The sequence below is a fragment of the Brachyhypopomus gauderio genome, chromosome 1, assembly GCF_052324685.1.
Source record: "Brachyhypopomus gauderio isolate BG-103 chromosome 1, BGAUD_0.2, whole genome shotgun sequence".
Lineage (NCBI taxonomy): Eukaryota > Metazoa > Chordata > Actinopteri > Gymnotiformes > Hypopomidae > Brachyhypopomus > Brachyhypopomus gauderio.
Genome location: NC_135211.1, coordinates 849870 through 877771, shown reverse-complemented (window position 1 = coordinate 877771; position 27902 = coordinate 849870). Strand labels below are relative to the sequence as shown.

Below are 27902 nucleotides of genomic sequence, written 5' to 3'. Positions count from 1 at the left end.
GTTTGGATAAAGGTGTGGCACTTTGGAGAGGCCTTGGACACCAAGTGAACAATACTGTGGAGCTCATCAGTACTTCCATGTACATACTCAATATTATTTATTTTGTCAAGCAATACCCTGGTTAGGGGCTCTCATGGAGCCACAATTATGGAAAAATAAGCCTGGAGGTGAATCAGTATGTTGGCCCAACTGTCTAATTCAGTTTGAATCCTGAATTATCGTTTTGCTATATGTACACATTGAGATAACTAGTGTTAAACTGTATTAGTACAATTTGTTTAAAAATTGGCTGAAAATGGCCACAATGTAATTCCAAGTCAACCACACTTCTGTAAAACCAACCTGTTCAGTTAGGAAGCAACACTGTGAATCAATTTCACCTGCTGTTGTGCAAATGGAACAGACAACAGGTAGAAATGAGAGGCAATTATCAAGACACCCCTATAAAGGAGTGATTCTGCAGATGGTGACCACAGACCTTTTCTGTGTTCTCATCCGTTCTGGCTGATGTTTTGGTCACTTGGGCATTTTGTCAGTTCTCTCACAATAGAGGAGGCATGAGTTGTGTCTACAACCCACAGAAGTTGCTCAGGTAGTGCAGCTGTTCCAGGATGGCACATTAATGTGAGCTGTGGCAAGAATGTTTGCTGTGTCTGTCAGCAGTGTCCAGAACATGGAGCAGATACCAGGAGACAAGCCAGTACACCAGGAGACATAGAGGGGGCAGGACCGCTACCTCCTTCTTTGAGGAAGGAGGAACAGGAGGAGCAGTGACAGAGTCCCACAAAATGACCTCCAGCAGGCCACTAATATCCATAATTCTGCTCAAACTGTCAGAAACAGACTCCATGAGGGTGGCATGAGGGCCTGACGTTCAAAAGTGGGTCTTGTGCACCGAACACCTTGCAGGGCGATTGGCATTTGACAGAGAACACCCAAGATTGGCAGATTCACCATTGGCGCCCTGTGCTCTTCACGGATGATAGCAGGTTCACACTGAGCACGTGACAGACGAGACAGAGTCTGGAGACGTGACAGAGACTGGAGATGCTGTGGAGAATGTTCTGCTGCCTGCAACATCCTCCAGCATGACCAGTTTGGCAGTGGGTCAGTAACGGTGTGGGCAGGGATTTCTTTGGAGGGCCACACAGACCTCCATGTGCTAGCCAGTGGTACCCTGACTGCCATTAGGTACCGGGATGAGATCCTCAGACACATTGTGAGACTATATGCTGGTGCAGTGGGTCCTGGGTTCCTTCTGATGCATGACAATGTGTGGCTGAAGTGTGTCAGCAGTTCCTGCATGATGAAGGCATTGATGCAATGGACTGACCTGCCCGTTCTCCAGACCTGAATACAATCGAGCACTGGGACGTCATATCTCGCTCCATCCACCAATGCCACGTTGCACCACAGACTGTCCAGGAGTTGACAGATGCTTTAGTCCAGGTCTGGGAGGAGATTCCTCAGGAGCCTTATCAGGAGCATGCCCAGGCGTTGTAGGGAGGTCATACAGGCATATGTAGGCCACACACACTACTGAACCTCATTTTAACTTGTCTTGATGAATTTCCACTTAAGTTGGATCAGCCTGTCATTTGATTTTCCACTTTGATCTTGAGTATGATTCCAAATCCAGACCTCCATGGGATAATAACTGATTTACATTGATCATTTTTTGTTATTTTGTTCTCAATGCATTCCACCATGTAATAAAGATTTGCAACTGGAATATTTTATTAACTATTCACCTAGGATGTGTTATTTTCGTGTTCCCTTTATTTTTTTTTGAGCAGTGTATATTGAACATTTAAATGGCATTAATCATAGAACATAGAAATGGCATTAATCAAACACATTTCCAGAGTGGGCAAGTCATGCTTTGGCTAATAAATGCTTAGCAGTTTGTAGGGATATTGCGAATGGTAACTTATTTATCAAGTCAATATCATTGTCAGGAATTATCTCGAGGATAGGATCCCTCCTTGTCAGCCAGAGCTACTAGCTAACACTTATTATATAAATGCTTTACCTTATGTAGGCTTATTATGGAAATTACTATGATGCCATGTTGTACTACCAAATCTTGATATGTGTGTGGATATCTATGTGTAAAATAATATTTAACCAGCATTTTTTTTGTTCTAAGCTAGTAGAAATTTTGCATACATAAATTCCAACTCTCAAAGTCTTCTGCAAAACTGCTTGTAATAATCTTTTATTCATGCAAATGTGAACATGCGGAGGAAAAGTGTTTCATCCTAATAAAACATTTTTGTACAAATGTATTACATGCAATGTTAGCCAAATAGAATATAAGTCACTGAATGGTGGTAAAATTAGTCGTGGACTGCCCTATTATGAAAAGGAGTCTCATTAGGAGGGGGATGAGATTATATATTGGCTATTCTCCTGTCAAACATATCTCCCTTTGAAATGACAACACAAAACAGTGAGAGAACTGAGTGACCATAGACTATAGTGAACACACTACACTGTAAAAAAAAATCCAAAAAAAAAACGGTAAACGAATGGCAGCAGCGGCTGCCAGACAAAAACTTTAATTTTAAAGTAAAAAACCCTGATTTAAATTAAGTGGAAAAACTATAAATTTACAGAAAAATTTATTAAACATTCTGCAGAGAAATACCATTATTTTACAGATTTTTCCTGGATTATTATGATTTAGCACTTTTAATAGAGTGACAGCACTAATATTTTTGCAGAGAAATGTCATTATTTTACATTTCCCTGAATTATTATGATTAAGCACTTTTTAAAAAAGTGACAGCACTAATATTTTTGCAGAGAAATAGCGTTATTTTACAACTTTTCCCTGAATTATTACAATTAAGCACTTTCAATAAAGTGACAGCACAAAAAATTCTGCAGAGAAATACCGTAATTTTACAGATTTTTCCTGTCGATATTCATCATGACTTCCAGGACAAACTCAAATGTGCAATGCAAATTGCAAAGTTATACACTGCTCAAAAAAATAAAGGGAACACTTAAACAACACAATATAACTCCAAGTCAACCAAACTTCTGTGAAACCAACCTGTTCAGTTAGGAAGCAACACTGATTGTGAATCAATTTCACCTGCTGTTGTGCAAATGGAATAGACAACAGGTAGAAATGAGAGGCAATTAGCAAGACCCCCCCCCCCCCCTATAAAGGAGTGGTTCTGCAAGTGGGGACCACAGACCACTTCTCAGTACCTATGCTTTCTGGCTGATGTTTTGGTCACTTTTAAATGTTGGTGGTCCTTTCACACTCGTTATAGCATGAGACGGACTCTACAACCTACACGCTGTGGTGGCTCAGGTAGTGCAGCTCATCCAGGATGGCACATCTGAGCTGTGGCAAGAAGGTTTGCTGTGTCTGTCAGCGTAGCGTCCAGAGGCTGGAGGCGCTACCAGGAGACAGGCCAGTACACCAGGAGACGTGGAGGAGGCCGTAGGAGGGCAACAACCCAGCAGCAGGACCGCTACCTCCGCCTTTGTGCAAGAAGGAACAGGAGGAGCACTGCCAGAGCCCTGCAAAATGACCTCCAGCAGGCCACAAATGTGCATGTGTCTGCACAAACGGTTAGAAACCGACTCCATGAGGATGGTATGAGGGCCCGACGTCCACAGATGGGGGTTGTGCTCACAGCCCAACAAAGGGGCAGGACGCTTGGCATTTGCCAGAGAAAACCAGGATTGGCAAATTTGCCACTGACGCCTTGTGCTCTTCACAGATGAAAGCAGGTTCACACTGAGCACATGTGACAGACGTGACAGAGTCTGAAGACGCCGTGGAGAGCGATCGGCTGCCTGCAGGTCTGGGAGGAGATCCCGCCACCTCATCAGGAGCATGCCCAGGTGTTGTAGGGAGGTCATACAGGCACGTGGAGGCCACACACAATACTGAGCCTCATTTTGACTTGTTTTAAGGACATTACATCAAAGTTGGATCAGCCTGTAGTGTGTTTTTCCACTTTAATTTTGTGTGTGGCTCCAAATCCAGGCCTCCATTGGTTAATAAATTTGATTTCCATTGATGATTTTTGTGTGATTTTGTTGTCAGCACATTCAGCGTTGTACAGAACAAAGTATTCAATGAGAATATTTCATTCATTCAGATCTAGGATGTGTTATTTGAGTGTTCCCTTTATTTTTTTGAGCAGTGTATTATACAAATGGAAAAAGTATATTATACCACTGTTGAGCACCTCAATGTCCTCCATCATCACTTTTAATCATTTAAATCCCCAGGACTGTACTCGGTGTCTTTCTCTATCACCAATATCAGTAGCCTGAACACAACTACAAATACATAACACTGATGTGACATGAAAGATACACTCATTATCATTTACATGTAGGGCATTTAGCAGACGCTCTTATCCAAAGCGCCTTACGAAGTGCTTTGCCATCTGTCATCTGAATAAATTTAGAATTTATTCTAAATAGTACATAGATAGGTCAGAATTCAAGATACTCTCGAACCAGAATACTACTAAACTACAGAAATCAATGCAAATACCTAGAAGTACACAAAAACATAGGCTGAATATTGCTAAACTACAGGAATTAAAATGGATACCTACAAGAAATGCAAATTCACATAGGTACTATATCATACAAAGGAAACAACTATGACAAGTGCTAGAGATTTAGTCTGTTCTACAGATGAGTCTTCAGTCTACATTTGAAGACTGCTGGACACTCTGCAGTCTGGACATCCAGTGGAAGCTCATTCCACTATCTCTGAGCCAGGACAGGTCTTGAAGTTTGTTTTCCGTGAGACTTTAAGCATGGCGTTTTAAGCCAAGCCGTACTTGAGGTTCAAACTACTGAAGGTTTGGATGGGGCTTTGACCATGGCCATCATGTAGGGAGGGGTTGGTCCATTTTTGGCTTTGCAAGCAAGCATCAAGGTTTTAGATCTGATGTATGCAGCTACTGGAAGGCAGTAAAGAGAATGCAGCACTGGAGTGACATGTGAACTTGGGGAGATTGAAGACCAGTCGTGCTGCTGCATTCTAGATCAGTTGTAGAGGTCTGATGATCCATAGAGAAAGATCCGTAAGTAAGCAGTTGCAGTAGTCCAGCTTTGAGATGAGAGACTGTACAAGCACCTGGGTAGCTTCCTGTGAAAGAAAGGGTTGTATTCTCTGTATGTTGCAGAGGAGAAATCTGCAGGATCTGGTCATTGGCCTCTCAGAAGTGAAAAGTAGAAGTCTGCCTGTTAAAAAGTTGCAGTCAAAATCCAGTTAGCTGCTGTTAATTTTGTACCAATAACATTACAAATATTATAGTTCTTATGAGCTGAAATATTTATCATGATTTGGTATAAATGGTCCAGGGTTGCCAACTTTTCAAGATTGAACCTGGAGGAGGTGGCGAGTGTAAATTGTTGAGGGGGGGGGGGGGGGGGGGGGGGTGTGGCGTTACCAGGGTGTGAAATGGACACAAATTAAGTATATCGCGATCGATCGATCGATCGCCAGTGGTTGGCGCCAGAGCGAACTAGTAACTCATTGAATCATAGATATGCATCAGAGGTAAATAAACTAGATTTTTTTTTTTCGGCGTGAGAGCGTGTGAAGACGGTCAAATGCGTGTGTCTCATGCTCAATGCGTGAGAGTTGGCAACCCTGTAAGTCTTTGAATCATCATTTACTTTGTTATATTCTGAATCTTTGCAGGTAGAAAATGTACTTATATTGAAATTCCTACTCAAAGTTCATCCTTGGAAAACAATTGATGTCTAGGGGTACAAGTGTGCAGGTTAACAAAGCTCTTTCAAAGAGACAAAAATTTGATACGTTCACCTTATCTGAGTCCCTTTGAAAACCTACAGAGCTTTGTTAAGCTTATCCATCTGGACATCAGTTTTCATCCAAGAATGAAAACTGCAAAGCCATTTCAAAAAGGGATCAGACTTCTCTGTTATGTTGAATCATGATAATGACATCTGCGAATTATCACTTAATCTTGGAAAATAATAATAATAATAATAATAAGTTTATTTTTTATAGCGCCTTTCACAAACCCAAGGTCGCTTTACATAAACATAGTCAAACATAAGAGAGAAGAGTTGGGAGTATCAGCAAGAGTGGAAGTAATGAGAGAATAGGAAGGTCTTTACATGAACATGGTCATATATAAGAGGAGAGTTAGGGAGTATCAGCGACAGTGGGAGTAGTGAGAGAATAGGAAGGTCTTTACATGAACATGGTCATATATAAGAGGAGAGTTAGGGAGTATCAGCGACAGTGGGAGTAGTGAGAGAATAGGAAGAGAGGCAGATGAGCGAAGAGATAGGCCGTAAGGTGAACATCGAAAAGTCCTTCAGAAAAGAAATTCCGCTCCGCGCTATCCGAACCAAACACGCTTCAGCTCATAAAAAAGAACGAGTTATGTTGAGGTTTAAAAAAAAGTTTTGCCGCTCAAAATACAGTACTTATTTTGTTCGCAGCGTTTAATGGAAGGACTAGTGCCTGGTAGGCGTAATAACACTTTGGCTCTTGAGAGGTGCCACGGTTGAGACGTCATCAGAAAGGACCAATCAGATAGCTGGTATGTCAGCTGAGCTAGTAAACACAAGCAGACGTCGTAGTAGCAGCGTGTTCATCCAGCAGTACCGAAGAAGAGGAAATCTCGTCCGAAAGTGTTCAAAAAAAGAAATCTTCGAAACATAAGATTTGTTACATGCATATATCGTCTGTTAAACATGAGGAAATACAGAATTTCACCAGCACAAGGTGAAATACTTTTCGAAATAGTCTTCGGCAGTGGCTAGAGTTGCGGGGCGAGTGCAGAGACGTAGCAGAAAGTTTCAAACACTCGAACTGGAAGAAATTCCCGATGATGCGGGTTTACATCCCACATGTAATGGAGGATTATTGACCAGCGAGAGATCGGAAGAACTAAACGGCATCTCGTGCGAGAAACAGAGAGGGGAGATGACCAACAGGACCCCCAAACTACTGGGACTACTCCGACCAGGACACTTCGGTCCAGATCAAGCCTCTCCATCTCGAGCTCTGGCCCCGTTCTTCCTGATATCTGCATAATTTGCAAGAAAGGCTGCAAATTTGTCGTCGCGGGTGGCAGACGCCATAAAGAAGCTTTGACAAAAACACAGACTTTAACTGCAGGTAAGACTGTGTATCACCCTCTCCCCCCACCACACAGTAGGTAGTCTATGCAAATGCATCCCATCCCCCAACACACACACACACACACACACACACACACACACACACAGGTTGGGAGAAGTTGAATGACTATGTAGCCTACACTGCTACACAATCCTTGTATTTGTCTAATTCTAATATCAATGTATGTCTGAATAGCCATAATGTGATGTGTGTGGGTGTGAAATTACTTTCCAAAACATAACATCCCTATGCCTATAATATCCCCCCCCCATTGTTTTGAGATATTTGATATAGAATTAAGCACACTTTGACTTTAATGGGGTACTGGGTATGTTTGTATAAATGTCATAGCATGCCTGATGTTAATATGGCTGTTTAGAATTGTGGCTCCTCAGCCTGATGCCCTGTGTGGTCAACACACTGCTTTACAGCAGCAAGCCCATCCCCCGGTCCATTCCCCAACCCCCCACTGCCCCTCTCTCACACTTGAACACTTGGGACTGTCCCTGTGTGTTGCTGGTCGGCCCCAGCAACCAGACATGTCTCTAGAGGTGTGTCCTGGCTGTGCTGTACATCTGTGTGCACAAGAAATCCTTTTTTGGGTGCAACACCTAGCACCATTTTACAACACCACACCACCAGGAAAAATGAAGTCTTCATTTTTTTGCCTGCCTATTTATTCATCCTTTGTTCTTTTCTTTTGTACAAGGCAAGTTGCAGGAAGCTGTTGAAGTGAAGGATGACCAGAGCATCCTCATTCACATCAAGGACAGAGTGTGTGTGTGTGTGTGTGTGTGTGTGTGTGTGTGTGTGTGTGTGTGTGTGTGTGTGTGTGTAGAGCATCCTCATTCACATCAAGGACAGAGACTGGAAGATGGAAACCTTCAAGTCACATGACAAGAAATCCAGCCCCTCATTCTGTTCTACATGTCACACACTGTGTGTGTGTGTGTGTGTGTGTGTGTGTGTGTGTGTGTGTGTGTGTGTGTGTGTGTGTGTGTGTGTGTGTGTGTGATTTTACCTCTATTCTATTTGTGTCATTCCTTTTATTATGGTTATGTATAAGTTTATGCCAGTTGATGTGTATGCCCTCATTGTTTTGATAGTTTTGATTGTTTTGATGTGTTGTTAGTAAATAAATGAATACCTGAAGGGTCCTTATTGATAATTATTGATAATTACAATTATTTCCATTTATTTATAAAAATTACAACATGAAAAGGTAACCTTATCATCCACTTGCTCCAGTTGTTTGTTCTATAAAGCACTGCTTGGAATTAATTTAGCCCCTGTTACAAACACATGGATGGCTATCAATAATTATTGGAATTATTTCCATTAATTGATCAACTGACAACATGAAAGGTCACTTGTATAATTGTGATTTGTGCTGTAAATAAAACACTATTTAGTATCAATTTGGCCCAATTCAGAAATACATGAATGAGGATTATGATAATGCTCATTCATGTATTTCTGAGGGCCAAATAAATACTAAATAGTGCATTATTGTATATAAAGTGGGCATAAAATAATATTAATCAACGATATTGTTGATAATTATTTTATGCCCACTATAAAATTATATTTTGGGAGATTTCTTTCTGTAGGTTATATTTGACAGCACTAGGCAGGTTGTCATTTTTTCCCGTTTGTTGTCGTAAATCGGTTGCGTGATTGGTTTAGCGCTGTCACGCGGTGTCTTTTGACGTCAAAATCGTCATTCAGCGTGAGGAAAATAGTTCTTCAGAAAACGTCTCGGTTCAAACAAAGTACAGGATTCTGTGACGCGAAACTTTTTTGGTAAGTGCAATATAACTTGATCATTTTTATCAGCTAACGGGCTTGTAGTTCGGAGATCGCGGAGCGGATCAGAACGAAAACGGGGTTCACCTTACGGCCTAAGAGGAAGGTAGAGAGTTCCAGAGAGTGGGGGCAGCAACACTGAAAGATCTGCCACCCATAGTGGAGAGTCTGTGTGTTGGGATGGTTAATAGACCGGAGTTAGAGGACCTGAGCTGACGTGATGGAACGTGAGGGTGCAACAGGTTGGAGAGGTAGACAGGTGTGAGGCCATGGAGGGCTTTAAAAGTCATTAAGAGAATTTTGTAGCGGATGCGTTCTGAAACCGGGAGCCAGTGAAGTTTATGGAGGATTGGAGTGATGTGTTCAAATTTTTTAGCTGAGACAAGGACTCTGGCTGCGGAATTTTGGATGTACTGAAGAGGGCGAAGCGTTTTTGCAGGTAGACCATAGAGCAGTGAGTTACAATAATCCAATCTAGTAGTGATGAAAGCATGACCCAGGGTTTCAGCAGCTGTAGGTGAAAGTATGGGCCGAAGCCGAGCTATGTTCCGGAGGTGGAGAAAGGCAGACTTACAGACTGATTTGATGTGAGGTACAAACATGAGGCAGGAGTCAAACAGAACACCTAAATTACGCACAGTAGGCGACTGGCTAACAGAGGTGTCATCAACATTTAGGCTGCACTCAGGAAAGACAGAGATGGCTGACTTGGTGCCGATAACTATGAGTTCTGTTTTAGATGCGTTTAGTTTGAGGAAATTGCAGCTAAGCCAGTGTGTTATTTCCTGAATACAGGACAGCAGTGTGGAAGGAGGGAAGGAATCTGTTGGTTTGAAATCAAGGTAGATCTGAGTGTCATCGGCATAGAAGTGATAATTAAGACTGAAAGAACGGATGATATTGCCAAGAGGTAGTATGTATATGATAAATAACAGGGGACCGAGAACGGAACCTTGTGGCACACCCTGGGTGATTGGAGCAGAAATGGACTTGTGCTTCCCAATACTAAGATACTGAGACCTGTCAGTAAGATAATATGTAAACCAGGATAGCACAGTGCCAGAGAGACCAATACTGGAAAGACGTGAGAGGAGTATGTTATGGTTAACAGTGTCGAAAGCAGCAGTGAGATCGAGGAGCAGAAGGACAGATGTATGGCCAGAGTCAGAGGAAAGGAGAAAATTATTTAGTACACTGAGGAGAGCTGTCTCAGTGCTGTGAAGGAAGCGGAAACCTGACTGAAATGTATCAAAAAGATTATTGATGGACAGAAAAGCCTGTAGCTGTATGGCAACAGCCCTCTCGAGAACTTTGGATAGAAAGGGCAGATTGGAAATAGGTCTGTAGTTATGTAGATCTGAACAGTCAAACACAGGAAAACACACAAACAGAGAAGAGAGATTCAGGAGGAGGTGGGAGATCCCCAAGATCCAGTGTAGTGGTGCAGCAGGGAGAGTCACTCACCTCAAAATAATGGCCAGATTGATTTGTACTGTGAGCTAGTGCTCCTGCTCTGGGTTGTGGCGCTTCTGCTCTGGGCTGTGATGCTCCTGCTCTGGTTCCACAGTCATATTCAAGGTTCTTGTTCCCCGGCCAAGTAATCACAGTGCCTCCAGTGCTGATGGTGAGCCTCAGGTAGGAGCTAGCATCAGCACGTCCTCTTGCAGCAATGGCACATCCAACCCTGGCATCAGTACATCCACCGGCAGGTCAGACTATCTCCAAGCTGCTTGTAGGTGCTTGCATGCAATTGTATTGGGTAGAAGCATGCAAAAAGATAGACAATACGGATTGAGTGTGTGGAAATCAATTTAAACAACCATTGATTTAAACATACATAGCTCACGTGCCAGTGATTAGCATGTAGCTCTGGCAGGCTAATCTATAGCAGCATAACTAAAGGGAGGGGTTCAGAGGTGACCACAGTCATGAGGGCTCACTGAGACATTGCTTTCCAGTCAAGTCATTGTCACTACTAAAGTGATGCCATGACACAGCTGGATGACAGCATCAACATCTCAGATTACCACAAGTCTCAATGTCTGGGGGCCCCCGAGCCCCAAACCTTACAAGGGGAATATTAACTGAAGGCTTGATTAAATAGGTGAGTCTTAAGTCTAGATTTAACACTAGAAGCACCAAGCGCTGGTCATTTAACCGCTGTGACGTCTTACTAGAAGCACCGCGTCTGTTCAACCTACTTATACCTAAAGGCGCAGAGCACCTGTCACTTGACCGCAGCAGAACAAAAAAATATATATATCTTTGCATCCAATTTCAGAACCCTCCTTTCATGACTTTTCCCAGAATTGTCCTTCTAATAAACTAGTATTTTTACATTGTTAAAAGAAACCCTGTACAGGCTAGTTTAAATCAATTTAGCTCGTATCTCTGTAATATTGCCGTCATCGCCTACACTTCAAGACTGTGATTCTCTTTTCTGCCAGCGGGTGTCGCAAAGATTCGTATGTCATCTAATATTTAGTATAAATAAATAAAGATCAATAGTTTTCAAAACAAAATTAATCACAAAGTTCAAACTGATTATGTGTAAAGAAAAAACTGAATTCGTCTGTTGAACGAAAGTGAGTGTTTCACTTTCCAAAGTCTTAAAATATATACTTTATTTATTAATATTATTTAATATATACTATATATAAGTTCACATCAACGGTTTTCAAACCATGAGTGAGTCTTGCTTTGCCTAATAAATGTTTTAGTAGTTTGCAGGAATTCTGCGAATGGTAACCTACTTATCAAGTCAATATCTCAAAGGAAATATCTCTCGGGTATAATCCCTCTTCGCCAGGGCTAGCTGTTAGATACATACATTATGTATGGCTGCTTTTGACACACTGGCATTACAAATGAATGAATTAGAATGCAAGTTACATATGTAAATGCATAACTTTTATGTAAGCGATGTAAAACAGATGATGGCATGGGCGGTGCTGTTATGAACACTTTATTCACAATAGCATTCATGAGGCAATGCGAACTATAAATTCGTCGGGGCGGTTACACAGTTTCAGTGAAAAATCTGCTTGGGCGATCAAACAGCAACGTAGTTTGCTTGAAAGCTCGATTTGGGTGATCCGTTGTGTTGCGTTAGATGGAGCCTTTCACGGGTAAAGGAAGAAATGTAACGACTGACATTTTCTTCACTTCATTGGCACTTGCAAACACCCTTTTGGCAAACAAAACCACTATTATTGGGTACGATGAATAAAATCAGACGTGAGATGCCCCCATGTACACAGGCACAGTCTGAAAGATTTTCCACCAAACTGTTGCGGGCTGGAAAAATAACTGATTTACCAGGCCAAACCTTAAAAAAATGTATGTATCCTGAGCTCAATGCATCAGACAATTTCAACTGATAATGGAGCAAAGAAACTGCCTGAAACGGTTTCCTATAAAACACAACTAAATGTGGCGTTGATGTTATGGATCAAATAGCACGACTGTATTCAGTGAAGGGAGGCACCCGTCTTTGGCCTGTAGCGGTGTTCTACAACCTCGTAAACCTGGCTGTAATAAATAAATTGTAACGTTCTGTGCGGGGCAGAACAGGTAGGCGGACACAAACGCTGAGGAGAGCGAGATTTATTCAAGGAAATTCCAAAGGCAGTGTTGTAGTCACAGGCATGGGTCACAGGGGACAGGGACCTGGAGGAACCGACCAGACACAGACACAGGGACGGGCACAAGGACACGAACAGGCACACACACAGGAACCGGGACCAACACAAAACCAGGGACGGAACAAGGGAGCAAGGGGAGCATGGGCAACGAGACAGGAGTACAGGGCAGAGCAGGGGGCACACAAAGTCCATGCCCAACAGGGGGCAGCACAGTCTCTTGGGGGACAGGTGCGGGCGGGCAGTGGGCACAGGCGGGCAGCGGGCACAGGCGTGGCCGGGCGGCGGGCACAGGCGCGGCCGGGCGGCGGGCAGTGGGAACAGGAGCCGGCAGGCAGGCAGCGGGAACAGGCAGCGTCCGCTGGCGGGCAGCGGGAACGGGAGCTGGCGTGGACGACCTCTCCTGGGTCGCGGGGACAGGAACCCGGCGTGGATGACCTCTCCTGGGTCGCGGGGACAGGAACCGGCATGGACGACCTCTCCTGGGTCGCGGGGACAGGAACCCCGCGAGGACTGCCGACGGGCAGCGGGAACTGGAACCTGAGGTGAGGAGATGCGCTCGGGGGGCGGAGCCGCCAAGCCGACGTCCTCGGGGGGCGGAGCCGCCAAGCCGACGTCATCGGGGGGCGGGACGGCCATGCCGACGTCATCGGGGGGCGGGACGGCCATGCCGACGTCATCGGGGGGCGGGACCGCCATACCGATGTCATCGGGGGGCGGGACCGCCAAGCCGACGTGGCCAGTACTCCCCCCCAAAAAATACTTGGGGGTGTCGTGATGAGTAGCTGGCGGGATCAGCAGCGGTAGGTCCTCTTTCTCAGGGTCCTGGATGAGCCTGGAAGAATACACAGACACAGAAGCCCCTCGGTGGCTCTCTCTGCGACGGCTCCGCCTCCTCTGAGGCGTCGGGAGCTCGCAGAAGCTATTGAGAGCCAACCGAGGGTTAAGCAAACGCCTGTCTGTGCACTCAATCCGTCTGCCCGCGACTTGTACTACAGGTTTCTCCTCCCTATAGTGATCAAGCCGGGCAGACAAGTAGCGCTCAACAGAGTCTCGACGCGAAAGCCAGTCGAAACCGAAAGTGACTGGGCTTTCGTTGGTGCGCGTCGAGACTTCCGTGTTCCCACAGCGCCAGGGGAATTTCTGTCTCTGGTTCATTCACGCTGCGATATCGGAGAGTTGAACTGGACCAAACCAGCCAACCTCTCATCGCAGCGCTTAAACTCACCAGAGTCTCGCTCCCTCGCTGTGTCCTTGTAGGATCGGTCTTTATGTAACGTTCTGCGCGGGGCAGAACAGGGAGGCGGACACAAACGCTGAGGAGAGCGAGATTTATTCAAGGAAATTCCAAAGGCAGTGTTGTAGTCACAGGCATGGGTCATAACGGGCAGGCAATCAGAACACGAAACACGGACAGACATGGCGAAACACAACAAGGAGGACTCACTGAACGGTAGTAATACGGAGAACAGGAAAAGAACGGAGAGAACAAACAGACCGATCACCAGACTGGCGAAATCAGGGACTATATGAACATGAACTAAACAAGGGACAGGTGACGGCAATGACACAGGGCGTGGTAGCTAACAAGGAAACACGGAGACAAACGAGCAGGGCGGGATGAACAGGCAGGGAACACAGACTCAAGGGAATCCGGAGTGACAGCCAAGGGAGGGGGCGTAGCCCTACGTGACATAAATAAATATTGTTCAAACCAGTGGCGAACCGTCAGGGCCCTCTACGCCCTCTCAGAGGGCCTAAAATATTCTTAAAACATTATATATATAATTATCCAATTATATTTTATCTACTTACAGTTTTACAATCGACATCTAAACAATTACTAAAATATAAGCAAATAAATTATTCAACCATGTCTATTCAATCTGTGTTGGAAGGTAAGGGGTTAAGTGGAAGCCTGTGAGCCTGTGTCTCCCCCTATCAGCACTGTGATGCCCGCTGTTCGTTTACAGTTATAATTCAGCGCAATACCAGTTTCAAATGACAGTAAAATTGACCAATCATATCTTCCCTCTTAGGACAAATCTGAAGTGTAATGGGCTTCATTTCAGGAACTGGACAACAATAGTTCTATTTCAATAATTTTATTAACACATTTATCCACATGTACAACAAAAAATGTGCTCCCAATATTCTCCAGATATGTCTCCACAAATATATGTCTAAAGATTTTCTCTGGAATGATGATTAGCACTGTATTCAATACTTTTGGATGGGATGAGCTGGTGGGTTGTGGACGAAATGGGGTTGCGATCATCCAAAACTCTTGTCGTTGAATGCAATAAAATCCTCACAGCAGTGCCCCATAATCTAGTAGAAAACCATCCCTGGACGGAAGAGACAGTTACACTAACAAGGGGGAAACTTATTTTAATGCTCTTGATTTCAGAAAAAAAAGAATGAACGAGTGTCCCAATCCAAATCAAGTCCATACTGTGTACAATATGATTATAAACCTAAACACTCATTACCAGTTTCACAATGAACTTTACTTTATCATCTACTCATCGACATCCTTGCAGAGATCCCAATCACGTGCAAATGTCATTTCCGCCTGGTAACGGTTAAACCCTTCCAGCTTCTTTAAAATAAGAATTGTGACCTTAGGGGGAAAAATATACAACTTAGCATTGCCTTAACTTAGGAAGAAATTTGATATAAAATTGATTTATTAAGACCTTACCTCGGGTGTGATGACATCAAGCACAAAAAAGACATTTCTGATTTCACTCTTATCAAGTTTTAAAACTGCGAATGTCTTTTCAATTATAGCAGTAGTCTGTAAAAAAAAAATAATAATAATAATAATTTTTATTCTTCAACTGAACTGAGTCCACTTGGGTTAGCTGAGCATGGTACAATAACAAGCTAATGGTTAAAGGAAACACTGGCTGGAATTATTATTATTATTATATTTATTACATTGGTACAATAATGTGCCTCATGCCCCTCCTCCAGCAGAAAGCATATACACAATTTGATCACAAAGGTCTCAGGAAATTCATTTATACCTCTAGACCAGGGGTCGGCAACCTATGGCACGCGTGCCACTGGTGGCACGCCGAGTCATAATCACTGGCACGCGCCACGCTGGACCAGCATCAGCAAAACAAAATTAATAATAAAATATAGCCGCAAGCGGCGATAGGCGGGTTCACACACAAATAGGCATTTTGGCCTCAATGGGCAAAAGGAAGCCCAAAAGGTCCTTTAGACCTAAAAGTGAAAAGAAGCTGTTTGGGTTTGTCCAGTGTGTGCTCTACAGATGTAGAGTGTGTGATGACATCTGCATGTGTCAGAAAGGGAGACACAGAAATAGCACATCTGGCAAGGGCTGCATCTATGTGAACAATATAGGAAGGCATGACTGACATGACTGATGTAACTGACATAACTGGCATGTCTGATATGACTGACATCACTGGCATGACTGACATATACTATACATATACTATAGATATGCATACAAACTATACATACATTTAGGTAGAAGTGTGTTTGTGTGTGTGTGTGTGGTAGTGTATGTACTCAAACTATGACAACATATACTAATACATACATACATACATAAGTATACATAGAAACTATACATACATATAGGTATAAAGGTGTGTGTGTCTGTGTGTTTGTGTGAGAGAGAGACAAAAAAGAAGCCAAATATCAGTTTGTATGAGCATGTGTTAGTCACTGAGATATGGGTGGGTATGGCTAGGGAAGTGTCATTGTGAATGCTATAGGAAGGCCTGCTTGCGCCTGTATGTGTGTGTACCTGTTTAATAGACACAGAGAGATCTAGGTAGCCAGAACAATGTTTACTTAGGGCACAGAGATGGGAGGGGGAATGTGGGTGAGAGTGTGAGAGAGACTGAGTGTGTGAGTTTCAGCCTGCGTGCGTGTGAGAAGGAGAAGGTGACAGAGGGACTTTACATGCATTTTTATGCATTGTATATAATACTGCACTGTAGAGCCATACAATTTAGATGAAACTTGACAAATTTGCCAAATTTACATAGGACATGTAATGGGAAAGTTGTTTGCACTACTGCAAGGAATCAAAAGAGTCCAATTGCATGTTCCCAAGTGGAATTATGTAGGGGATATACTTGCTTTTTTTGCAATAGCGCCCCCCAGTGGCCAATTGACACCCGGCTGGATTATGTCATAGGGGGCATGCACTTGTCCACACCCAAGAGGTTTCGTGCAGATCGACCAATGGTAAGCCTGTCAAACGCGTGCCGATCACTGATTGGCCGATTACGTCAGCCATTTTGGAAGTATGGCATGTCTACTTTAGGACCTGGTTTCCAGAGGCCCATAGATGATGTCTGCCAAGTTTCATGTGGATCGGCCAATCTAAGTGCATGGGGCAAATTTTTGCATGTTATAGCGCCCCCTAGCAGGTGAGGTATGGCAACCTCTGTGAGCTGCCCCAGACCCTCACAGGGAAGCTATCTGTGAAGTGCCATCTCATTACATGCAAGTTTTCTTAATTTAGAGCTCCATATGCGCAAAATTTACTATTGAATTTACGCCCCCTCATTTGATTGGCTTATACTGACTAGGTAGTGAAGAAATTAACATTTTTGTTGGATACATTTTAAAGTTCAGACTCTTCTGAACGTTTTGATACCACATATGTGCATGTATGTGAAAAATCCAGGGACTAGTTCGCACTCAAAGATGTGTGCGATTTTGCACATTATGCAAATTAACTCGAAATCTAAGTGGGCGGAGCTTAATGGTTGTATATTAATTGTCCTATTGAATTTAGTCAAGGAATGTATAGGAACTCGAATTTTGGTTCTAGGACCTACGGTGTAGGAGATATGGACAAAAAGTCAATATGGTCTGCACGGCGCTGCATGTGACATAATTTTTTACCTGACGAAATGTTAATGTTGCATTGTGTTTCAGGCTTGAAAAGTGCTGGAATTTAGGCTAAAGTGAGCCCTGTTCTTAATCAGAATGTAGACAGCGCGACTGTCAGTACACAACATGCAACACCCCCCCCCCCCCCCCCCCCCCCCAATTTTATTTGTTGATAGTGTCACACTCATTGACTAGAAATGTTAAAGTTGGCACTCCATGTCTCAAAGGTTGCTGACCCCTGCTCTAGACCTATCTGTACTATTTTCACATTACATTCACACACTCACACCATGGACCATGGAATGGCATAGAAGGGTTGGTGTTCTTCCTGAAAGTCAGTGTACATATTCTGAACATGCAAGAATATTTATAAGATTACATTCAGTAATACCAAGGATAATATAATTGCTTTTTTCTCCGTTTTTCATCAAAAATACAGAAACGACGTTCATTCATACCTTTCATTTTTAGATTGAAAGTAGGGTTGCTGTAAAGTCGATGTGACTTTACAGTCCCAGATAAAAGGTCATTTTGCCAGTTAACCACTATCTCCCCATTACATTAGTAATCTAGATAGGAGGTTCCACCTTTCATACGGGGAAGGCACAGGGAGAATCCACAACTAAATGGAGCGTCCTTGTACAGTGTGGATACGGTAACGCCTGCACAGTCACTGTGCAACCATCCATCACAGTAATCGCACTGGATCCACTCCACTTTTTTAATGTGGGAATGCATCGTTCTGAAAACAAACAGGAATACATACAAACAGGAATACATACAAAGAAATCTGTAACACTAAACTGTACATGTATCTAAAGAGTACAGTTAATGCAGAAACATCAGCACAGAAGCAAGGAATGGAAAATTTAACTACAACGACAAGTAACAATGTATTTAAGATTAATTTTGTACACACTTCTAATCCTTGAGCAGCACAGAAATGACAATTCATAAACTCTGACAAGGTATTGCATTTAGTTTCCAAAGGTGTTGTCTTTTAGAGAGGAGTATAACAATTCTGACAGCACACATGCTCTGAAACTGTCAGGGCTGGACCCAGGACCGTTCCCCCTGTCGCCACTAGAGGGCGCGCTCTACCCACGTCTGTCAGGGCTGGGTCCAGAACCGTCCCTCCGGTCGCCACTAGAAGGAGTGCTAGACTGAATGCGCAAACGAGACGCAATCAGCGGTGAGGACCTGCAGCTGTGTCTTCCCCTATTTAACAGGCACAGTTGCAGTGCCTCACTGCTGAGTTGTTCGTTGCTATTCGCACGTGCTGCCAGCCGGTATACTACTCCTCTCTAGTGCGTTCTCTCTCTCGTTTGTTTTGTCTTTCCCCTGTTCCACTTCGAGTCTCTCTCCTGCGCCCTTCCTGGCCTACCTCAAGTTTTCCTTCACTGTTCCCTTCCTGTATCATTGTTTCATTATTTTGTTCGTTTGTGCTCCTGTTTTGTGCAGACACGTTGAGTTATTGCCTCCGTGTGTTTTTGGTTCTTTGGCTTCTTTATTTTGTTCGTTTGTGCTCCTGTTTTGTGCAGACACGTTGAGTCATTGCCTCCGTGTGTTTTTGGTTCTTTGGCTTCTTTATTTTGTTCGTTTGTGCTCCTGTTTTGTGCAGACACGTTGAGTCGTTGCCTCCGTGTGTTTTCTGTTGGGATTTTCAGAGACGTATTCTCTGCTTTTATTTTCTGCGTTTCCCGCTCCTCGCGGAGGCCTCAGTTCACCGTTTGTGTTTGGAGTTTGCTCCTGAGCCCATCAAACAAAAAACCCCGTGGGTCCTCTGTAGTCGGTGGACCCACGTTACAGAAACATTGTGTGTGTTTCTTCTTTGGTAGCTAACAGCACATTTTCTGATTTCTGCATTGTAGATCTGTTGTTAAATATACAAAAAAAATCCTGACATCAATATACAAAATTTAGACACTCAAGCTCACACACCTCTAAAAAAAACCAACAAAAAAAACACAACAACATATGACAGACAGCACAACTAAAGTAGAACACTGAACTGTCTCAATGGCAACATTTCAACCAAAAAAATATATACTTGTGCCATTATATTCAAATAAACAGCATACTTTAGGTGCCTTGTAACAAGATGTCCACGAGATGCTTTAACTACCCTCCGGTAAAAGACTAAGGACCATCAAAACCAGCACTACCCGACACACCAACAGCTTCTTCCCCAGAGCTGTAGCTCTCCTCAACCGTAGGGGTCAGCATTGAGACATATATACACAAACTAAATTCACCTACAGCACTGACCAACAACCTGCACATCAGCATTGCCTGTACAAACATATGTATATTTCTGTAGATAATCGTGTAAACTACTTTTTTTTTTTTACTTACCTGTACAGTATACCCACACACACATCACCAGTGTAAACTACTTTTTACTTACCTGTACAGTATACCCATACACACATCACCAGTGTAAACTACTTCTTACTCACCTGTACAGTATACCCATACACACATCACCAGTGTAAACTACTTCTTACCCACCTGTACAGTATACCCATACACACATCACCAGTGTAAACTACTTCTTACTCACCTGTACAGTATACCCATACACACATCACCAGTGTAAACTACTTCTTACCCACCTGTACAGTATACCCATACACACATCACCAGTGTAAACTACTTCTTACTCACCTGTACAGTATACCCATACACACATCACCAGTGTAAACTACTTCTTACCCACCTGTACAGTATACCCATACACACATCACCAGCCTCCGACCACCACGTACAGTATCTGTATCTCTCGTATTTATTGTCCTGTATCTTATTATCCTATCTCACTGTAAATACCTGTTTATTGTCTGTGTTCATTATATGTCATTACATGTCATACATGTTTGCTCCCACCAAGAAAAATTCCTGTATGTGTAACATACCTGGCGAATAAAGGGATTCGATAAAGAGATTCAATTAACTGCATTCTTGCAGTAAGGGCAATGTAGGTCATTGAGCTTAAAAGACCTGCTGTTTTAGGCTATGAAGAGTAATAAGATGGAGGAGAAGGTGTGAATAGTGTAAGAATGTACCGAAATGAAGACTGTGAGTATCTAATGAAAGGACATTGGATGTAAATTCTCTGAAACAGTACTTTGTAATCAGAGTGATTATTTCACTTAGAAAATGTCAATTTGTTTTCAATATATTTGTAAAAATGTAATTTAGCCTAAGTGAGGGCAGGTTTTCTTGTATCATAGTCCTTTTTTGTTTCATTCTTAGAGCTAACAAGTAACAATAATTGATACCAGAAAAATAGTATTTGTAGGGGTTCTCAATTAACATGGACTTTCCTTGTTTTTTCCTTTACAGCAACGTATTAATTAGTATTAAGACAACCCAACCCCCATTTTTGTACACAAAAAACTAAACCTCTAGCAACATGAAAATTTTTTAGCTAGCTACCTTACTTAGCTTAGTCAGCTAATAAGGTGACACTAGCTCCGATTCATGGAGTGCGGGCCAGTGGGTTAGTGCTGTGCCGTACGAACATGATAATCTAGTGACATATATGCCATAATAACACACAGAAAATAAGCAAACTATTACACTAACCAAGCAAACTATTACACTAACCAAGAAACAAAACTGAAACAATATTTTGCATTTACGTTTTCGCACAAACCAGGAAATGCAATATTAAACTAAACAAAACTGACAATGGGGAAGCTACTGAAAACAAGGTCACAAGGCACTGATTCTAAAAGGTTATTTAGTCACATTAATTTGTTAACATATTGATGTTACATGCAAATGTCACCATTACGAATATTTTGTTTGGGCGGCTCATTCTTCCTTTTGTGCAAAACGCCATCTAGCGTTAATTATGTGTCAGTACCAGCTCCCCTGTGTAAAGACTCAGCGGTCTTTTGACGCTAGTAGTAGGTGGTGAAAGCGGTCAGATAACCGGCCCTCTGCTCTTCTAGGTATAAGTATGTAAATGAGGTGCAGCGCTTCTAGTGTTAAAGATTGGAACTGTGTCAGAATCTCAGATTGGAGCTGGAAGGCTATTCCATAATTGAGGGGCTTTAAAGGAGAAAGCTCTGCCTCCGGCTGTAGTCTTACAAATTTTTGGAACTAGGAGAAATCCAGCATTTTGGGAGCACAATGGGCGAGATGGGTTGTAGTAAGCAATGAGTTCACTCAGATATTGTGGAGCAAGACCATTTAACGCCTTATAGGTTATCTTGAAAGTAGTTGTGATATCATCCGGATTGGAAGATATATACAACTGGCATTTGTTTTGTTTGCCGCTTTTCCAGCTAAAAAAATCGGAGAAATCTGCGGACTTTTGAGCTTAATTTCTGAGCTGAGTTCATATTGTGCACTGGGTATATTTTAGTTTTAGTAACACATTTTAGAAATGAGTAATAGTTTAAAGTTTTTTTGGAGTTTGTTTCTGTTTTCTTTTCGTCGGATGTTCTGAAATAAACCGGACCATGAAGCGGAGTTGCTCATGGAATCAGTTGCTGGAACTAAATAATAATCAAGCTTGTCCGGGGGATTTATCTGTCATCAGGCAATTTTGGTTGCTTCGTCGACCTCCCTATGTCCACAGGAGCCAGCGGAGAAAGTTTGTTCATCTCGGCGCTGGATCCGCTATTCCATCTCTCTGGTCGGTTTCGCGTACCGACGCAATGCAAACGCATCATCAGGGCGTCGAGAGGTGTATTTTTTTTTTTAAGTATTCATGTGCCGCTCCAAACAGAATTCTGTCACTAGCCTCGCGAGAACTGCCACCCAGACTACTGCAGGTGGCAGTTCTCGCGAGGCTAGTGACAGAATGCGGCACATAAATGCTTTTAAAAAAATGAAATTGAAAACTCGCGGGTTTAGTGTCGACAGTGGGAGCAAACCTGGAACAACAAATCAGAGATGGATTTAACGAGAGAAGGCAGTCCTGCCTAAAAAGCTAAGCGTACGTGTAAGTACCTTGACGAATGGGACAGGGAATTTACTTTCCCAAAGAGGAGCATGAAGGGGCATATCTACTCATTCTGTAAGATATGTAGCTGTGATTTTAGTGTCTCTCATGGGGGAAGGAACGAACAATCTGCCAAGCACAAACGCGGGCTAAAGGCACAGAAATATGCCCAGGAGATGTCCCCATTTGTAGCTAGAAATACCACTAGAAATTTTTTATATTTTTTATTCATTTGTAGTTCAAAACATATTTGGGGTGTTTTTTCTTCACTTTTTGCCACTTCAAAGATGTTTTCGTCTCTCCTACAGCCTCAATTGCAGCTATATGCAAATAACCGATTATGCAAATTAGGCTATGATGTCATTTATGGGAAATGTCCCGTATTTTTAAATACAAAACATGACAGGTATGTTCTAGGTATAAGTATGTAAATTAGTATGTAAATGAGTATGCTTCTAGTGTTAATCATCTTTGCAAGATTTCATTTTGGAATCTTAGGAACATAGCTAAGCTTCGTCCTACCCTTTCACTGTCTGACGCTAAGAAATTGGTACACGCTTTCATTTCCTCAAAACTGGATTACTGCAATTCACTCCTTATCGGATCTTCTGCTAAAGAACTCCAGAGATTGCAGTACATTCAAAATAGTGCAGCCAGGATTCTGATGAGGGTATGGAAAAAAGAGCACATTACGCTTGTACTGTACACACTTTACTGGCTCCCTATAACCGCTTGCATCGAATACAAGATCTCAGCCCTTACATATCAGTGTCTTTATGGTAATGCCCCATGTTACTTGAAAGAGATACTTACTCCGCTGATGCCTTCAAGGTTTCTTCACTCTACAAACTCCAATCGTCTTCTCTGTCCCAGAGTTAAGCTCACTACCATGGGCGATCTAGCTTTCTGCTCAGTTGCCCCTTGCCTGTGGAATGCTCTCCTGGACCATTTGAGGATACCTCAGACCACGGATTCTTTTAAGAAAGGACTCAAAACTTACCTTTTTATTAGAACTTATCTTTTTAATTAACTTAAGGAATTTTACTGCATTTATTTTTTGATGTTTCTACAGGTATGTTGTTTAATTATGTTTTAACTTTTGTAGCCCTTTGAGATTTGCGGATGTAAGGTGCGTTACAAATAAAATGGATTATTATTATTATTATTACAACCGAGTATCATCTGCGTAGCAATGGAAGCTAATAGCATGCCTACAAATGATAGTGCCCAGTGGTAGCATATATAATGAGAATAATATGGGGCCCAGTACAGATCCTTGTGGGACAGCATATTTTACCTTAGCATGCTCTGAGCATTCGTTATTTACTAGTACAAATTGGTAACAAACTGTCAGGTAGGACCTGAACCAGGAGAGTGCTTGACCTTTTATGCCAATGAGTGTCTTTAGCCTATTAATTAGAATATTATGATTAATGGTTTCAAAAGCAGCACTAGGGTCTAGCAGTATGAGAAAAGAAATGTGTCCTTTATCAGAGGATATTAAGAGATCATTCAGTACTTTAGTAAGTGCTGTCTCAGTGCTGTGATGGGGTCTAAATCCAGACTGAAATAACTCTGATATGTTTTGTCTGTAAGAAGGAAGAGAGTTGTGAAGAAACTACTTTCTCAAAAATTTTGGATATGAATGACAGATTAGAGATTGGCCTACAGTTGGACAGTTCCTGGGAGTTACGACCAGGTTTTATAATTAGGGGCTTGATGACTGCAAGTTTAAATGAACTGGGAACATAGCCCAGGCTCAGAGAATAGTTAATTATAGCAAGCAAAGGTTCTACATTGCTATGCAGTAATTATTTAGGTAGATCGGTTGGTACGGCATCTAGTATGCATGTGGAGGCTCCTCGTAAGGCTGGAAACAGTTTTAAATAGGAGTGCTCAATTGTTTTTATGCTTTTCTATTAAAGCTGATAAGTATGAGGAATTTGCCGTATGAAGGCCACGCTTATATTCAATAAGGCTGCTTTTCCATGATAGTCTATACACTTCTAACTTTGAATTTCGCTATTTACGCTCCAGGGTCCGCGCGGCTTGTTTGAGAGTATGCGTGTGCTCATTGTACCAAGGCGCTATTTTTCTCTCTTATATCGCAATGACCCAACCTTGTCTAAAGCTGTACGAAAAGAAGTCTCGACATGCTCGGTAAAAATGCCCTAGTCCTTCCAGAGCTACAGGTAGATCAATGTTTGTCAGATCCGGTAAAATATCAGTGAGCGCGGCTATGGTACTGGGTGTTATAGTTCATTTAATTTGGTAGCGGGGCGGCTGATGAATACCGTCAGTCAAACACAACTTGTACGTTATGAGGCTGTGGTCAGAAATGGCCTCACTCTGAGGAAGAATTGCTAATGTTAATACCAAATGATAAGACCAAGTCTAAAGTATGACTACAACAGTGTTAATTTCGTTGACGAATAATTTTTGTCATAGTTTTCGTCAACGAACCTTTTTTTCATGACGAAAATGAGACAATAACTAAATAATTACTATAAGGCCTACTATATAGGCCTTTTTCACAACAAAGCGGAAATACGTCACCGACGGGTAAAACAAGTTCCTGTACTCGCAGAAGACAGTTGTCAATTCACCTCAGCATGGAGCGTGTATTTACTTCATCCCTGTCGTCGCTGCTGAGACTGAGTTCAGGGTATCTGCACATTTTTAAATCTCAAATTCAATGACTTTTAAGACCTTTTTAATACCTCTCACAAGAAAAAATAATACTATTACCGGGGATGCAGGTGTGTTCCACATCGTTGACGGGGGGGGAGGGGTGGGGGGGTTGGCGAACGAAAATTGTTGACGTTGTTGAGGCTGTATACTCCAACGCTAGGAATCTAGCACTAGGACCCTGGAGCGGTTATTTTCTGCATTAGCGCTAGATTCGGCAAAGTTCACATCGCGCCAGAACAACTGAACAACACACACTTATAATAATTTAATGCCTCCCCTCATAAAATTCCAGACATTTAAGACATTTTTAGGCCTTGAATATGGAAAACTAAATTTAAGACATTTTAAGACTTTTTAAGGACCCGCGGGTACCCTGGAGTTTTGAAGACGTTTCCAGGATCGTTGGAGAACATTCAACAACGAAGGGTTCCAGGCTACAAATTGTTTGTAGAAGAATTACAAGAATTGTTTGTCACCATACCAGGGTAAGGTGACACCAGCTAACCCTAGCTATTGTTTAACATAGGTAGTTCCATTAGTCATCCTACGGAGTGGTAAAACAGTCTATATTATTATGATATATATTATAATATTATGAATGATACTGACAGCTAGTTAACAATATCTAGCTAGGTTAGCAAGCCAAGTAATGTCAGCTATTGATTGTTTGCTTTACATCAGTATCAGTAAAGTTCATGACACACACCAAGTTATTAAGTGTTATTGTTTATTCAGTCTCCAATATAGTCCACAGCAAAGTGATAGTCAGGGCTAGATGCTACATTGTAAACCCAGATTTGGTTTTAATAAATTATTTTAGTAATCATTAATTATTATTTCATGTTTTGTAAAACAATATTGCCTTTACTAAATAAAACAAGTTGTTATCATTAATGAGCTGAAATAGGCATTGCAATGATCATGTTAAGTAAAGATAACTCAATATGTTAAGTTTATAATTGGTAGGGGTGGGGGCTGTTTGAATCGTGTGCGTGAAGAGTTGTTCTGGTTGTGCATATTGTTTGAAGAACCTTTCGTTATCACCCCGCTGCACCCCAAATGTATGAGTTTTGAAATCGGTGTTTCTTCAAATGAGTATTTGCAAGGTTGTCAGCTTTCAGTGCATGTAACTTATTAGTTAACGCTAATATATTCTTATCGGTTCATATAGCATTAGAACATGTCTGGCGTTCCTGTCCGATCATAGTTTAACTAAAACCGTAGCATTGAAATATGTGTTCTGACAGTTCGGAGTTTATGGCTAATTTTAACTATTAATATTATATATTTTTTATATTGAAGCGTCGGTCCAATGGGGGACGGCGCTACTTCCCGTGAGTCCCTGCAACTCCGGTATCGTTATCTGTTAATGTGATGTCTGTGCATGTGTTGATTGATTGTGTACTTGATTATGTGCGTTACTTGGTTTAAGTCCCCCTTCATCAGTTTATGTAGTTGTACTGTGTGAATTATTCCATGCCATGTTTGTGTAGTGTTGTTGTGTTATTGCCATTTCCTCATGTTTCGTGTCTGACGTCTGTTCTGCGTGATCGTGGATCTCTTGCGTGAGTATGTTAGAGGCAATTTGAATTTAAAAAAAGCCTTGTTGTGTTGCAATGGATCTGTTTGCTACCTCTCCTTCCTACACCACGCCACAAATATTCTTATAATTGAATGTGAACATGAGTAAAGACCACTAAAGAAAATTTGATTTGTCTATTGCATCCACTTAATTCCTTAGTTAGAGTTTAACTCCTTAGTTACGTTACCGATTACTTGATTTTAAAAATAAGTACGTTAGAATACAAGTTACTTTAGTAGTTACATTCAGCAGCAAAATGAATTTTTCCAATACTCACTTTATTGGAAGTGCATTTTTAACAGTAACAATGTATCTCCTGACATTACATTTGTGTCGCTGCATGGTATTATTTGTAAATGTATTTGTAAACGTACTACAAGCAAACTATTCAGTCAGAAAGCTATTTGCTATACAAGTTCAAGCATTTTAATGTACTTTAGCCAAAATTCCAGCACTTTTCAAACCTGGAACACAATGCAACATTAAAATTCGTCAGGCAAATGTTCCATTCCCTGTTTTTGAAGGGTATTTCTTTACACTACCACATATTGTTACAGAGAACACTGCAAAGAATGACGTGTAAAACGCGTTTGCCGCTCTCACAGGTTCATGCGCAGTGTGCAGAGTCAAGCGCTACGGTCAGACGCAAAAGTATAACAGCCAAGAAGAAAGCAAATATATTGTCAGGGCTGGGTCCAGGACCATCCCTCCTGTCGCCACTGGAGGGAACCCACGAGCAAATACTCGTGGTAGTGTCAGAGCTGGGTCCAGGACCATCCCTCCTGTCGCCACTGGAGGGAACCCACAAGCTGATTCTCGTGGGAGATGCAATCAGCGGTGAGGACCTGCAGCTGTGCCTTCCCCTATTTAATGGGCACGGTTGGAGGGCCTCAATGCTCTTGCATCCAGCCTTATTCCCGGTTACTGAGCAGTCGTTGCGCTCTCTCTATACTGTTTTTTTGAGGTTTCTTCTCCTGCGCCCTTACTGGCCTTTCTCAAGTTTTTCCTAAGCTGTGTTTTCTCTATTTTTAGTTTTTGTTCTTTTGTTTTCAGCCAGCTCCTTTTCCTGGCTTATATTTATTTTGTTCGTTTGTGCTCCCTTTTTGATCACGACACGTTGAGTGGTTTTCCTCTGTGTGCTTTTTGCTTTCATTCCAGTCAGTTTCTCTGGCTTGTATTTTC

At 42.2% G+C, this 27902-nt stretch overlaps 1 protein-coding gene across 5 annotated transcripts in view; it reads left to right on the top strand.

Moving 5' to 3' along the window:
* Positions 1–27902, top strand: part of LOC143513044 (NACHT, LRR and PYD domains-containing protein 3-like) — a 133065-nt gene that overhangs the window by 87923 nt on the left and 17240 nt on the right. The gene's annotated exons all lie outside the window — the stretch shown is intronic.